This window comes from Hibiscus syriacus, unplaced genomic scaffold (genome assembly GCF_006381635.1).
Source record: "Hibiscus syriacus cultivar Baekdansim isolate YM2019G1 unplaced genomic scaffold, ASM638163v2 tig00003041_pilon, whole genome shotgun sequence".
NCBI lineage: Eukaryota > Viridiplantae > Streptophyta > Magnoliopsida > Malvales > Malvaceae > Hibiscus > Hibiscus syriacus.
In genome coordinates, this window is record NW_024061960.1 from 4,958,561 (window position 1) to 4,974,735 (window position 16,175).

Consider the following 16,175-nt stretch of genomic DNA (forward strand, 5'->3'; position numbering starts at 1 on the left):
TGATGCTCATATGAGAAGTTCACAATATCTTATTGAAATATATGCCACTTTTATTGAGGTTTGTGCTTCTCGTGGTCTGTCATATTCCTCTCATTATGGCTTGGCGTATCAAGCTGATCAAGTTGACAGCCCGACTCATTTGATTTGTAATGATTTCACATCATTAATTGCAAATCCAACATCAGCTGCCATACCATCAAATTCAATAGGAAGACATTCATCAACAACTACTTATGATCTCAACCCACGTGGCTTCACCAATAATCCATATGGAAATATCTCTTCTACTTCAAGGGGTAGGCATTCATCTGCCACCGTTTTTGACTTGAACATGGAAATTCTATCTACACAACAGTTTGTTCACAACCCATATGGTACAATGACTTCAAGTTTAAGGGGAGGACATGCATGTGGCAACTTCTTTGACCTCAACATTGGATTATCTAGGGAACCCTCATCTCCACCAGAAGAACCTCTTCGCGAGCCAGTACATATAGTGCTGAAACAGGATTATTCGTTGAACTTGACTAACCACAATTTAACATACACTCTGATGATGATGATGAAGTTCATATAAATACAACACTGATCAACTTACTGCACATATGTATGGGGCTGACTATGTGCAATGTACGGGCATGAATTTCTGGATCTCCCTAATGTTGGTAACTATGTATTTCACTCATCAGTCAATGATGGTGACTTATATATTAGAATGGAGTTCTCATCGAAAGAGGGAGCAATGAATGCAATTAAGAATTACAATATTCATAAATCAGTTCACTCCCAAGTTGATCAATCTACCACGGAGAAATATATTTGCTACTGTGTCCAACATGATAACGGATGTAAGTGGATGGTTCGTGTATCAAAAAGGAAGAGGAAGAACAACTTATGAGAACTAACAAGATACAACGATCCCCATACGTGTTGTGCAAGAGGTATCAACCAGGATCATCCCAACTTGGACTTGAACATTATTTGCCAATCTATCATGCCCATTGTGAAGCAAAGCTCTAATATAGCTGTTGCAGTTTTGATATCTGCTATACAATCATAATATGAGTACAATGTCTCCTACAAAAAAGCTTGGATGGCAAAACAGAATGTCATTGTCAAACTTTATGGCGAATGAGATTCCTCTTACAACGAGTTGTCCAGTTGGTTTCAAGTTATGCAAAGACTTAATCCCGGGACAATTGTTGAGTTCGAAGCTCAACATCATTATGTGAATGATTGAGTAGTTCGCGATCGATATCAATTCTACCGTATATTTTGGACTCACTCTTAGTGTATTAATGCAGTGAAGTACTGTAAACTAGTTGTCCAAATTGATGGTACTTTCTTGTATGGGAAATACAAGCAAGTTTTATTATTGAATGTGGTCCAAGATAGTATTCGCAATATTCTTCATATTGCATTTGCCCTTATTGAAGGAGAATATATTGAGTCTTAGACTTTTTTCCTAAAAAAATTACGTTTGCATGTTGTCATTAGGGAACGCGTATGCATCATTTCAGACCGAGGAGTCGGGATCAAAGTAGCAATGGACTCTTTGGGTCCAATGTGGAAACCTCAACATGTTCAATATCGTTATTGTGTCCGTCATATTACTGCAAACTATTATGGAAAATACAAGAAGAATGATGAATGTCAGTTAGTTATACGCCTGTGTATGTTATTTTTTCCCCATTTTTTTCAATCATTTTCATATTACTTATTTATACTTCATATTAACTATTACATATTCTTTATGGCTTAGGTTATGAACTCTTACCTAAAAGGTTTGAGTCTATGCTACAAGAATTGTTTGGCAAAAATAAGTGTTGAAAACATTTTGATGTTTCGATATAACAAATTAAGTTAAATGAATTTTAAGATTTTACAAAAGATTTTTTAAGTATATTCGATATAATTATTCAAATATAAAAATATTACTCCAAGTCTTTCAAAGTTCATTTTAATCCTTACTAAAGTGTAAAAATATGTTTTGATCTTTTAAACAAATTTACAAAGTATTTCGAGCCTTAATCGAGCAAAAAATATTTTCTTTTTAAAGGGGTTTCAAGAAAAACCAGATTGCCCAAAGGGAACAGATACCCTCAGGGGGTACAGATACCCCCTGAATGGTTTTGGCTCTGAGAAAACAGAATGTCCAGGGAGTACAGATTCCCCCTAGGGGGTACGGATTCCCTCCTGTTTAACGGTCAAAATATTTGAATTTTACACTGCAGCAACCGATTCCCTATGAGGGGGAACCGATTCCCTATGAGGGGGTACCGATTCCCCCCACGCTCCAAGCCGTTTTATTAATTGATTTTCACACTACAACGGCTCTAACATCACCCAAATGGTTCCCAACGGATAGAATCATCTCAAGGTGTATTTAAACAAGCTTAGAAGCCATTGATCAAGAACAATTAACAAGAATTGAGAGAGAATCAAAGAGAAAGCATCAAACTCATTGTTTGAGCACTTCAAGCCTATTTTTCATTCAATATTCATTGTGCTTTCAAGAACACCGTTTATGCTCTATTGTATTTATCCTTGATTGTTCTTTCTTTGTTCTAGAATTGTGCAAACAACCTACCTTGTGAGGTTTTCCTTGTAAGTTTGCAAATTTGTGTATTTCTCTTTGAAAAAGAGTGTGCTCAAGAATTTGGGGTATAATTCTTGAGGGAGTTGTAAGGTTACTCTTTGTCCTCAAAAGAAAGAACAAATTAGTGAATTTGTTGGAAAATCCTTAGTGTGGATAGCTAAGGTAGTGGACGTAGACTTTGGCTGAGAAAGTCGAACCACTCTAAATCGCTGTGCAAATATTTTTAATTTTCTGCAAAAGCTTCTACTAAAATTTTTATTGCCAATTCACCCCCCTCTTGGCCAATTCCATCGATAAATTAACTCAATAATTGGTATCAGAGCCTCACTCATTTGAAGGTTTAACCACCTCTTGAGTCGATTCAGGAAGAGTTAAATCGATAAAGATGGCGTCCACTTTCGGTTCATTCTCCATGGAAGAATCCAGACCAATTGGCTTGCCTTCTTACTTTAATGAAACAAATTATCATCGTTGGAAGAGGTTCATGATGATATTTATCCAAGAACATGATATGAAAGCTTGGATGATAATCGAGAAAGGATATTCCTCTCCTACGAAGAAGGAAAATAAGTGGAGTGATCAAGAATGGAAGAAAGCTCAACAAAACACAAAGGTTATGCACATGTTGTGTTGTGCAATTGAACCAGAAATATATAAAGGAATTTCTTCTTGTTTAAACACCAAGGAGCTATGGGATAAGCTTGAGGAAATCTATAGAGACGAGAAAGAAGTGCAAATTCCGATGATGTCTCTACTAGCTCTAATAGAGCCAAAGGTATCTTCAAACTCAAATAAGTTAAATTTATGTTCTTTTAATGAGTTACAAGATGCCTATGATGAATTATTTTCAGAGTTTGAGACCATGAACTCCAAATATAAAAATCTGATTTATAAATTTATTACTAAAAATGGTCTTCTTTTGAAAGCTAAAACAGACTTGGAAAATCAACATGAAATGTTGAGAAATGAGTTAGAGCTTTCAAAAATAAAATATGAAAACTTTGAAAAAGAAAATTTCAAATTAAACAAACTTCTTCTAGAAACGAAAATGGATTTTGAAAATCAAAATGAAATCTTGAAGAAGGATTTAGAGCTTTCAAAAATGAAATTTGAAAGTATTGAAAAAGAAATTTTCGATTTGAAAGTTAAGCTTGAATGTTTAACAAAAGAAAATAGATCATTTTAAATAATTCATCTAGTTCAATAATGACAATATGTTCACATTGTCATTATCATGGTCATAAGGAACATACTTGTCCTTTAAAGAAAAGAAAACGATTTAAAATTAGACAAGTATGGGTTCCAAAAGGAACAAGAGGCATTGAAACTAATGTTCAAGGATCCAAAGCAATTTGGATACCAAAATCTACTTAAATGTCTCTTGTAGGTGTGTGGGAGCAATGGTGATGAAGATGATGATATTCAAGATGCTCTATCCACACATGAAAAAAGAATGGGTAACCTCTAAACTTAATGTTATTATTTTATTTGGTTGCTCATTTAGTTTATGCATGCATGAGGTTTTAAATGTTGAATAATTCTAAATGATTATGTTTTATCTCATGTATGTTGAAAAATATTGTATGATGAACATAGTAACTTTTGGTAATATTTTATAAACTCTAGTTCATCATATTAATTTTTGGTCAAAATTGTTTTTAAAATGTATTTGATATCTCTTTAACAATTGATATTGATTTTTCAAGAACTTTGATTTTGCAAAATTTTGACCTTAAATTTTTCTTAATGTTTATGCATAGATCTTATTTTTTTAATATTATAAAGTTTTAATGCATAACATTTTCAAAAACTTTATGCATAAATTCTTAATCTCGATTATCGACATTGCATAATGTTTTATTTGTGAATGGATTAAAAGCATAATCTTTTGAAAAATGAATTTAATAAAAGATACAATGTCTTATTTTAAATTAATGTTTGCAAAATTGATTGACATTGCATCCATTTTGATTATGCTTGTTGGTCATAAAATAGGGATATATACATGGTGCATTTAGATTCTATTAATATGACTAATTTATGCCTAGTTGCTAAGGATGAGCATGATAATTGGTTATGGCATAGGAGACTAGGACATGCTAGTATGAGTGTTTTGCAATGATTGATTCAAGGAGATTTAGTTAGAGGGTTGTCAAAGTTAAAATTTGATAATGATAAAATCTGTGATGCTTGTGCTAAAGAAAAACATAGAAAACTTCCTTTAAGTCCATTAATGATGTATCAACTAGTAGAGTATTACAATTGATACATATAGATACTAGTATTACAATTGATACATATAGATCTTTTGGGCCATCTAGGACTACTAGCTTGGGTGGAAAACAATATGCATTTGTCTTGGTAGATGACTATTCTAGATATACTTGGGTTCTATTCTTAAGTACTAAAGATGAAGTATTAGAAAAATTCATCATGTTTTCAAAAGTAATCCAAAAGAAAAAGGTTACTCCATAACTAGTGTTAGGAGTGATCATGGAACTGAATTTGAAAATCTTGGATTTACTGAATTTTGTAATTCGAATGGTATTGGCTATAATTTTTTCAGCACCTAGAACCCCTCAACAAAATGGAGTTGTTGAGAAGAAAAATCGAACCTTAGAAGAAATGGCTAGAACCATACTTTGTGAAAACAATTTGCCAAAATATTTTTGGGCGAAAGCCACAAATACCACTTGTTATGTTATTAATCGAGTAATGATTAGGCCTATTTTGAAGAAAACTCCATATGAACTTTTAAAAAAATAAAAAGCCTAACATTAGCTATTTTCATTCTTTTGGATGTAAATGTTTTGTTTTAAACAACGGTAAAGACAATATTGGCAAATTTGATGCTAAAAGTGATGAAGGAAATTTTCTGGGTTATTCCTTAAATTCTAAAGCTTATCGAGTATTTAATAAAATAACTTTAGTTGTAGAAGAGTTTATACATATTGTTTTCGATGATAATCCCATTCCGAAGAAGGATTCTTGTGTGAATGATGATGTAGGTATTATAAACACAAATGATGTTACACATGACATTGGAGAATCATCATCAAAAGAAGAAACGAAAGATGAGAAAACTCTAGATCCTCTTGAGAATCCAACCATTGAAGAAAGGGAAGTCTCTTATCCAAGGAAATACAACTATGTCAAGGATGGTGAAATAATAGGTGATCCATCCAAAGGGGTAACAACTCGATATTCTCTTATAAATATTTGTAATTATGTTGCATTTATTTCATGCATAGAGCCTAAGAATATTAAAGAATCATTAAATGATGAATATTATATCACAGCTATGCAAGAAGAGTTAAATCAATTTGAGAGAAGTAGAGTATGTACATTAGTTGAAAGGCCTAGTAATAAATCTACTGTAGGTACTAGATGGGTATTTAGGAATAAACTTGATGAAAGTGGTAATATAGTGAAAAACAAGACTAGACTTGTTACTCAAGGGTATACTCAAGAAGAGGGCATAGACTATGATGAAACATATTCTCCCGTAGCTAGGATTGAAGCAATTAGAATGTCATTAGCATTTGCATACTTCAATGAATTTAAATTATATCAAATGGATGTTAAAAGTGAAATTTTAAATGGTTTTATAAAAGAAGAAGTGTATGTGGAACAACCTCCTGGTTTTGAAGATTCAAAATTTCCAAATCATGTTCTTAAATTGACAAAAGCGCTTTATGGTTTAAAACAAGCTCCTAGAGCTAGTATGAAAGATTGTCAAATTTTTTAATTAAAAAAAAGTTTTTCAAAAGGGAAGGTTGACACTACATTATTTTAAAGCATAAAGGTAAAGATTTATTAGTAGTTCAAATTTATGTTGATGATATAATATTTGGTTCTACTAATGATGTTCTTTGCCAAGAATTTTCTAAGCTAATGCAAAGTGAATTCGAGATGAGCATGATGGGGGAGCTCTCATTTTTCTTGGGACTCCAAATCAAGCAAAGAAAAGATGACATCTTTATCAATCAAGCTAAGTACGTCAACGATATGCTCAAGAAGTTTGGTATGGAAAATGGGAAACCTCATGACACTCCAATGAGCTCATCAACAAAGCTTGACAAAGATGAATGAGGTAAATGTGTGGATGTTAAATTATATAGGTCAATGATTGGCTCTTTGCTTTATCTAACCGCAAGTAGACCAGATATTATGTTTAGTGTTTGCTTATGTGCTAGATTTCAATCATGTCCTAAGGAATCACATTTACTAGCTGTTAAGAGAATCTTTAGATACCTTAAGAACACTTCTAGTTTAGGACTTTGGTATCCTAGAGACTCTAGCTTTAGTTTGCATGCCTTATCTGATGCGGATTATGGAGGATGTAAATTAGATAGGAAAAGCACCTCCGGTACTTTCCAATTCCTTGGAAATATGTTGATTTCTTGGTTTTTAAAGAAACAAAATTGTGTTGCATTATCTACCACTAAAGCGAAATATATTTCAGTTGGTAGTTATTGTGCACAAGTTTTATGGATGAAACAACAACTTTTTGATTATGGAATTGAAGTAGGTACCATTCCTATCAAGTGTGACAATACTAGTGCTATTTGTCTCATTAAAAATCTCATCCAATACTCTAGAACTAAGCACATTGAAATTAGACATCATTTTATTAGAGATCATGTTACTAAAGAAGATATAGTTATAGAATATGTTGATACTTTGCACCAATTAGCGGATATCTTTACAAAACCTTTAGATAAAGAAAGATTTTGGACACTTAGGAGGGAATTAGGTTTGTCCAACCTACCTTGACTTACTGTTTAAAATAAGTTTAGCACTTTTAATTAGTTTTGGAAAATGCTTATAAAAATAACACTTTTAATTTTCTTTGCTATTAGTTAGGGGAAGTTTATGATTCTTTGTGAAAAATTAATTATATGTTCAAATTATGTTTTAGGATAGAATTAATTTTTTGAACATAGTTAATCTTCTTAATATGAGTTGCCAATACCACTAGAGCAAATTAATTTAGCATTTTGAGTGTTTAAATTACAGATTTTTATTTTTTCTGGCAAGAGGAATCGATACCCCCTTGAAGGGGAACCGATTCCCCCTTTGAATGGGAATTGATTCCCCCTTTAGGGAATTGATACCCCCCACGGGGTCTGGTTTATTATGCCCAAATAAACCATTTTTTCTCAAAACCCTTCATCCTCTTCTCTCTCGCCGTTCACTCTATTTCTCTACTCAAATCTCTACATTGCTTCAAAACAACATTTTCTAGTCGGAATTACTTCAATTATCATCTCCTAAACCTGCTAGCATCATTAATTAAGTGCAAACAACATCAAAATCTACTCAAACTTCAATTTTCAAGGTAATTTTTCAAAATCCTCTATTTCATTGATTTTTGAACTTAGGACTAGTTTTAATTAGTTCTAAGATGGACATTACATCGGGCATTGGTTATATGATGATTTTACAACCAGTTTCGTAAAAAACACTCAATTTTTCAAAATTATCTTTAAATTTTGAAATAATTTTTTTTCTAAAATTGTTGTTTTAATTGATGTTTTTGATTCAATTGTGTTGTTTTCATAAAAACTATACGCATTATGATTTTCAAACATTATTTTCCAAATAGTTTTTCAAAACATTGCCCTTTAGGATTCGGTTTAGAGAACCTTGAAATATTGAGGACTCATTTGAGTTTTTGGGTTTGATTATATCACATACATGTGTTTAAATTTGCATGTTACATATTCTATTCCGATTATTAAACCATGTCAAATCCTAAACGACCTAGGACATTGTCTAGTTGCTCAAGTCAAAACCAACCTATTATTCCTCCACCTAATCCAAATGACCCAAATATGACCGTTCTGAACTCTTGTTTCAACGTACCTGGTCATAGACAAGATATATATTATAGGTACCATACTTGTTTTGAGTCATACAAAATTCGAGAAGAGCGTATCCCTTCGATCCAAGCTATGAAAGATATGGACTTCCAATATCTTCATATTCTTAAATCCTAGAAGTTTGATAAACTCTTTAAATTCAAACATTTGGTTTATCATCAATTAGTCAGCATTTTTCTATTCCAATATGGTATGTGTCCAAAACGAGCGTCGATCCGAAACTATAGGAATTCGATCCTATCTCTTAGGAAAATTCATTTTTATTGACTCCGGCACAATCGTTACCCATTTTGGACTAGATAACTCAGGTTTAATGAAAAAGAGACTGTGGATTCACCCTATAAGTCTAAGGATAGTGAGAGTACCCTAAGAACTCATCGTGATAGATTCTTTATTATATGATCTCTTGGTGGTTTAGACCATCCGGAGGTAAGTACTCTTCCCTTAGGAACATAGATATATGGTGGATATACTGTATCCAACATAATAAGAAGATTAATCTGACACAGATCATCTTTAGTGAGTTACCATAAACACTGTTCCTTTCAAGAATATAGAAACCTTGGTTTATGGTTGCCTCCTTAGTAATTTGTTTATCGAACTCGATCTTAGGATCTCTCATGATATTCCTATCCCTCTCCAAAACCAAATCAATTCTACTTCCTTAAAGAAAGCGGGATGGAAAAAGGATAAGGAAATGAGCCAATGGGTTTATCGTCTTATTGAGCAAACTTCGGGAGCTAGCTCTTCACGAGCTCCACCTCCTCCGGCACCGGCAGCTGACAACGATCCAGAGCTTCAACAGTTGATGTAAGATATTGATGAGGTTGTACCCGACGATGATTCTCCGGCATCGGAACCAACAAGAGGAACAAATGCCTCCGTATTTTCGAACATTTATAGAGTCATTTGATCTAAGGTTTGCTTCCATGGAATCTCAACTGACTGAGTTTCAATGGGAGATGCGTGAACGTATGGATGCTCTCACACTTGAAGTGCGAGCATATTATCTTACTCCTCTTGATCCTCCTATGGACGTCTAGACCTATCTTGCGTTAGTTTACTTGAACTGAATACCGAACTCAGAACTTTGTATTGTGAAACATTTTGATGTTTATGGATTGTTTTATTTTGGATGATTGTATATTTAAACTTACATGCTTATATATTTGGTTTGGTTTTAACTTTCATTTTGAGCTTAATTTTTATTTTTGCACCATTTACATATTAGTTGCATTATGACCGATTTTTGCCATTTCACATTGTTTATGAATATTGAATTATGGAACTAATGGCTAATCTTTCTCTTGATTGTGATCTTAGCAGCTTAAGTCATATCTAAATATCAATTGGCTAATTTTTCAAAAAAACCTTGTTTAAAAGGTTTTAGAGTCTTTTTTATTTAACAAAAAGGGGGAGAAGTGATAGAGTAAGGGGAGTAATTTCAAAACTTGATTTCAAAATTTATTTTCAATTAGAAAATCTTAAAATTACTAAAATGTTTTTTATATCAAAAAGGGGGAGATTGTTGAAAACATTTTGATGTTTCGATATAACAAATTAAGTTAAATGAATTTTAAGATTTTATAAAAGATTTTCTAAGTATATTCGATATAATTATTCGAATATAAAAATATTACTCCAAGTCTTTGAAAGTTCATTTTAATCCTTACTAAAGTGTAAAAATATGTTTTTATCTTTTAAACAAATTTACAAAGTATTTTGAGCCTTAATCGAACCAAAAATATTTTCTTTTTAAAGGGGTTTCAAGAAAACCCAGATTGCCCTGAGGGAACAGATACCCCCAGGGGGTACAGATACCCCTGAATGGTTTTGGCTCTGAGAAAACAGAATGTCCAGGGGGTACAGATTCCCCCCAGGGGGTACCGATTCCCCCCTGTTTAACGGTCAAAATATTTGAATTTTACACTGCAGGAACCGATTCCCTATGAGGGGGTATCGATTCCCCCCACGCTCCAAGCTGTTTTATTAATTGATTTTCACACTACAACGGCTCTAACATCACCCAAATGGTTACCAACGGATAGAATCATCTCAAGGTGTATTTAAACAAGCTTAGAAGCCATTGATCAAGAACGATTAACAAGAATTGAGAGAGAATCAAAGAGAAAGCATCAAACTCATTGTTTGAGCAATTCAAGCCTATTTTTCATTCAATATTCATTGTGCTCTAAAGAACACCATTTGTGCTCTATTGTATTTATCCTTGAGTGTTCTTTCTTTGTTCTAGAATTGTGCAAACAATCTACCTTGTGAGGTTTTCCTTGTAAGTTTGCAAATTTGTGTATTTCTCTTTAAAAAGAGTGCTCAGGAATTTGGGGTATAATTCTTGAAGGAGTTGTAAGGTTACTCTTTGTCCTCAAAAGAAAGAACAAATTAGTGAATTTGTTGGAAAATTATTAGTGTGGATAGCTAAGGTAGTGGACGTAGACTTTGGTTGAGAAAGTCGAACCACTCTAAATCGATGTGCAAATATTTTCAATTTTTTGCAAAAGCTTCCACCAAAATTTTTATTGCCAATTCACCCCCTCTTGGACAATTCCATCGATTGATTAACTCAATAATAAGAAGGGGTACGAGTACATTATGGACATTAACAAAGAAATGTGGACAAATGCTTATGACGGGGGGTATCGCTATGGTCATATGACAACCAACTTGGCTGAGGCAATCAATTCAATCTTAAAGGGGGTGCGTCATTTACCAGTCACGGCGTTGGTCAAAACGACTTATTTCATTTGGGTCAACTATTTGCAAAGCTCGGGGGACAAACTCTTACTTGGATGCAGAACGACCATATTTATCACCCAAGACTAATAACTGATTTGTAGAAAAAAATGGCAACATCAAATGAGATGTTGGTTACAAATTTTTCTCGCACCCGTGAATTATTTAATGTTACTGAAATGCCACGTCCTCTTCAAGGGATTGAAGCTAACTCTTTCAGAGTTAATATACAAGAGAGGTGGTGTGATTGTGGTTTCTTTCAAGCACTCAAATATGATTTGACCCAGATGAATTTGAGGAAAAAAATATTCAAACTTTCACAAGTATTCAAGGTATATGAATTTGAGTTTCCCCCCATAGGTAACGAAAAAGACCCAGATGAGATTCAAACTTGGCTTAAAATTGTACCAGATCCATTGCTATTGAGGGATTCGTGTCGTCCAAAATCCACTTGAATTCATTGTGATATGGATATTCGAGAGAGGTAAACGGAACAAAAAAGATGTGGGCATTACAGAAACATCAGCCATAATAGGAAAAAAATGTCCAACTCTTTTATCATCACTTAACCGTTAACTCTTACTTATGTAATTGTATTTTCTATTTCAATGTATGTTTTTGTTTCTAATATTTCAATGTAATTGTATTTTCTACAATTTCCCAATGAATGTGTATTTTCTACATAAATTTCCCACTTACCTCTTACTTCAAGTGATTAACATTTTCATTTTAATCGAACTTTACCCTAAACCACTTTAACCTACACAACCCTTGATCATTCTCACTTTAAAAAACCCTAAACCACTTTAACCTACAAAACCTTCACCACTTTCACCTTAACGAATTATATACCACTTTAACCTAAAATCACTCTAACCTAAATAAAAAAAAAACCTTCGACCATTCTTATATCATAACCGAAACCCTTTAACTAATAAATTATCAAATTCTAATAACCCTAAACCACTATCACCTTTAACCCTAAACCCTAAACCCTAAACCAATACCCTAATTTGAAAGACGCCCCCTGAAACGCTCCTTCCAGCTCTTTCCACTGTGGCTCCACACCAGTTGGAATGAGCTTCCCCTGAAATGTGTCTTACCTCCACATCAGCAAATCCCGTTAAAGCTCGCTCCCGGGAACACACCTTATCTCCACATCAGACGAATGAATGTTACTTTGAGAAATATTGGAAAAGCGATATTATATAGGGAATATTAAAAAAATAGGGTGATATTTAGGTCGAAAATCCTTCACCTTCATCTTTTTGTCACAAACACAATCATCGACAACGATCCTCAATCTAAACTAAAAGAAATGATTCACTAACAATTGTCACAATTCATTTATTTCCAATAAATTTAATAAAAACAATGCGTAGAAATAAATAATCTTGGACCATGTATTATTTGATAATTAATTAAAATCTTAATATAAAATAAAATATTATTTAAAATAACTATTTTTATTAAAATAAAATAAAAATTTAAGTAAAAATCTAAAAGTAAGAAAAAACTTACTATAAGTTGATAAAATTGCTTGAATAATGTAGTAGAAAAAATTGTTCACACTAAAAATTATTTTTTAAATTAGGATGATTCTTGAAAAATTTATCAGGAATATTACACGTTTTTTGAAAAACGTATAGACTGCAGGACGATTTTATGCTCTTCGGCGTCGAATGTCAAGTTCTTGCATCCGAAAATTACCGTGAAGTCCATACACTTTTCAAAAATCATTATATAACCCTGACGAATTTTTCAGGTACAGTAATAATTACCGTAATTTAAAAAATAATTTTAATGTATCTTATATGATAAATTTTTCACCACATTATTCCTACAATTTTACCGTATAAGTCAAATCTGTAATATTTTCCAGTATTTTTTAAGGTTAATATTTTCGGATTTATCAATATGTTTTTTGTTCAATGAATGTTTATCATAATTTGTGGCGGCATTTTACCTAATTATAATTATTATCAGTAATGAATGTTTATCACAATTTAAAGCGTTGTTTTACTAAATTGTAGAACTAGAAAATTTTAGGGTAAAGTACAAAAAATTTCCGCCGACTACAAGGTGTTACTTTATTGAATCATCTAACTATTAAAAGTTATAAAATAGTATCTCGGACATTATTTTATTGAGTCCCCCGACTTTTAAAAGTTACAAAATAGTCATTTGATTATTCATATATTCCAAAATCGTCATTTTCTATTAAAAATTTGACGCTCGTCTGAGCAGGACGTTAACTTACTGAATGAGATATGATAAAATCATATTTTAATGATGTCTATTGGCATCATCGTTGCTTTCAAACATTGACTCACCAACATAATGTTTCAAGCACTGACTTCACGACATAATGTAAACGAAGACTCGATCCACAAAATACGACTAAAAATATTATGAGATCAAATTTTATCATATCCAGTCAACATGTTAACATCCATATCAGACGATCACCAAATTTTAATAGAAAATGATGAGTTTGTAACATATAAATAGTCAGGTGACTATTTTGTAACTTTCAATAGTCGAATAACTCAATAAAATAGTATCCTATAATTGGGGGATATTTCATAACTTTTTATAGTCATTCGACTTAACAAAGCAACACCCTGTAATCAGGGACCACTTGTGTACTTTACTTAAAATTTAAATTATAATGTGAATATTTACATATAAAATTTATATAAGAATTATAAATTATTTTTAAAGTATAGTTTTTTGTATAAACTTTTATAAAAGATTTAAGGTGTTAGTTCTTTGACATGGCCCCTCCCATAGTTTTACCCTATGATTATTTGATTTTAAAATATTGATGAAAGTTTAATATGATTTGAGGCGTTTTCATGTCGCGGCGTGCAGTGAATTGGAATTTGTTGTAGGTAAAATTAAAGTCACATTCTCATAAATAATTCAACTCCAATACCTTTTCTTCTTTTTCCCTTGATGTTGAGAGCCTCCGAATTGGATAATGTTGGGTAATCCTTCGTTTTACTTAAGCCTGCATGCTTTTTTAAAAAAAAAAACTTTTTAACAATATTATTCAATCAAGTTTAAGTGGTAAATAGTTTGATATCACTTAAGTATATCTCGAGTTCGAGACTTCGAGACATTATGTATGCAGAAAGTTCCCGCTGAGAGACTTACCTATCAAAATTTGGACACGTATAGATCCGGATTAATTAGAGAAACCCTAAAGAATCGAGAAGATAACAAAAAATACTATTTTTATTAAAAAAATAAAATATAATTAAGATATTTTTCTCTCAATAATTTTTTTTTTTTGAAGGAAAACGGTTGAGCACGAAATATATTTCGTACTCATAAGTCAAGATTAAATATCTGATGACATAATTCAAAGATAAGAGGAATTACCATCAATCATGTTATATCTCATAATTTGTCCCTTTTATTTTTATATGTATAATTAAATAAAAATAAAAATTATGTCATATAAAATTGTATCAAATTAAAAAATAAAATTTCACAGAAATTTCACATTGGTATGTAATTTTAAGACTAATCATTATATCATCTTGAACGGAAATTATTTTTCTTGGGGGGTTGTAGGGGGGGGGGGATTATATCAACTTCAAAGTTTGATATCCTCCTGAAGGGAATTTTATTTTTTGGGGATTTTGTTTAAACTAAAGAATTTATATGAATTGAAATGTGATTCAAATCATTTATTTAATAGGAATGAAATATTGGGTGAAAATTGAAAGAAAAGTCCTTAGACTATCATTGATTGAAAATTAGCATCCTAATAACCTATGATAGATTTATATATTTTGTCACCTAACTTATATATATATATATATATATATATATATATATATATATATATATATATGAGGTAGAATCTACTTACAAATCGTAATTTTTTTTTTCTAGTTTTACACATATTTATGATAATTGGATGAGTAAAAATAGACGATTGAGATTAACAGTAAGAAATGTGAAGATATTTATTGAAAAAGAAACAATAAGATAATATCAGTCGTCTATTTTCATTCATATAATAATCTTAAATATGTATAAAATTTTAAAAAATTATGTTGTGTAATTAGATTCTAACTCTCTCTCTATTAGTATCCACCATTGGTATTTACCTTCAAGAATTTAAATAAATAAAATATTAAACTAAATTATCTTCAACTTATTATTATACTTGAAAATGAATTTCAGTCTTTGTTTTGAAGTGGAAGTACATAAATATATGGTTGTCTCAATCAGTGGCCACTCTGCGAGTCTATTGTTAATATTTATCTTTTTGTTTTATCCTAACCATCATCACTTGTTGCTCCTCCTTACCTTTAACTTATTATTTTAAGAGTACGTGGACTTATCTTTCTACTAAAAAGTGAAAGTTTTACCCTTAAAAAAATTAAATTCATCTTTGAATTCCAATAAAAAAAATCATTAGATTAATCTTATATGTGTATGAACGACTTCTTTTTGATAAATGTTAGGTAAATAAAATGTAGTGTATGTTCGAAGACTCTTAATCAATTGAGAATAAATATTTGTATCTTTGTAAATAAGGTATTCGAACGGGAGATCCCATGTATGAAACATTTAAACATATAATAAAAATCTTGAAGTAATCGGGTTGAAAGTGTCAATTTTAAGTGTTTTAAAAGACTTTTTAAACGTAACTGACTCTCATTTGGATGTGTGAAGTCGTTGAAACTACCATTTGAAGAGAAATCGTTTCCCAGAAGCAAAGGTCCAAGGAGAAGATGTTGGGTTTGTTGGAATTATTGGTCTAATGAATGATCTAAGATTCTGATAGATCGATCTTAAATATTCGGAAATATTTTACAAGTTTTCAAATTTGAAATTTTGTTATAGGTTTTGACCGTTGGGGCAATTTTGGATTCTTTAAAGCTTTTTTTTTTAGTCATATTTAACTTCATTAATATCAGCCT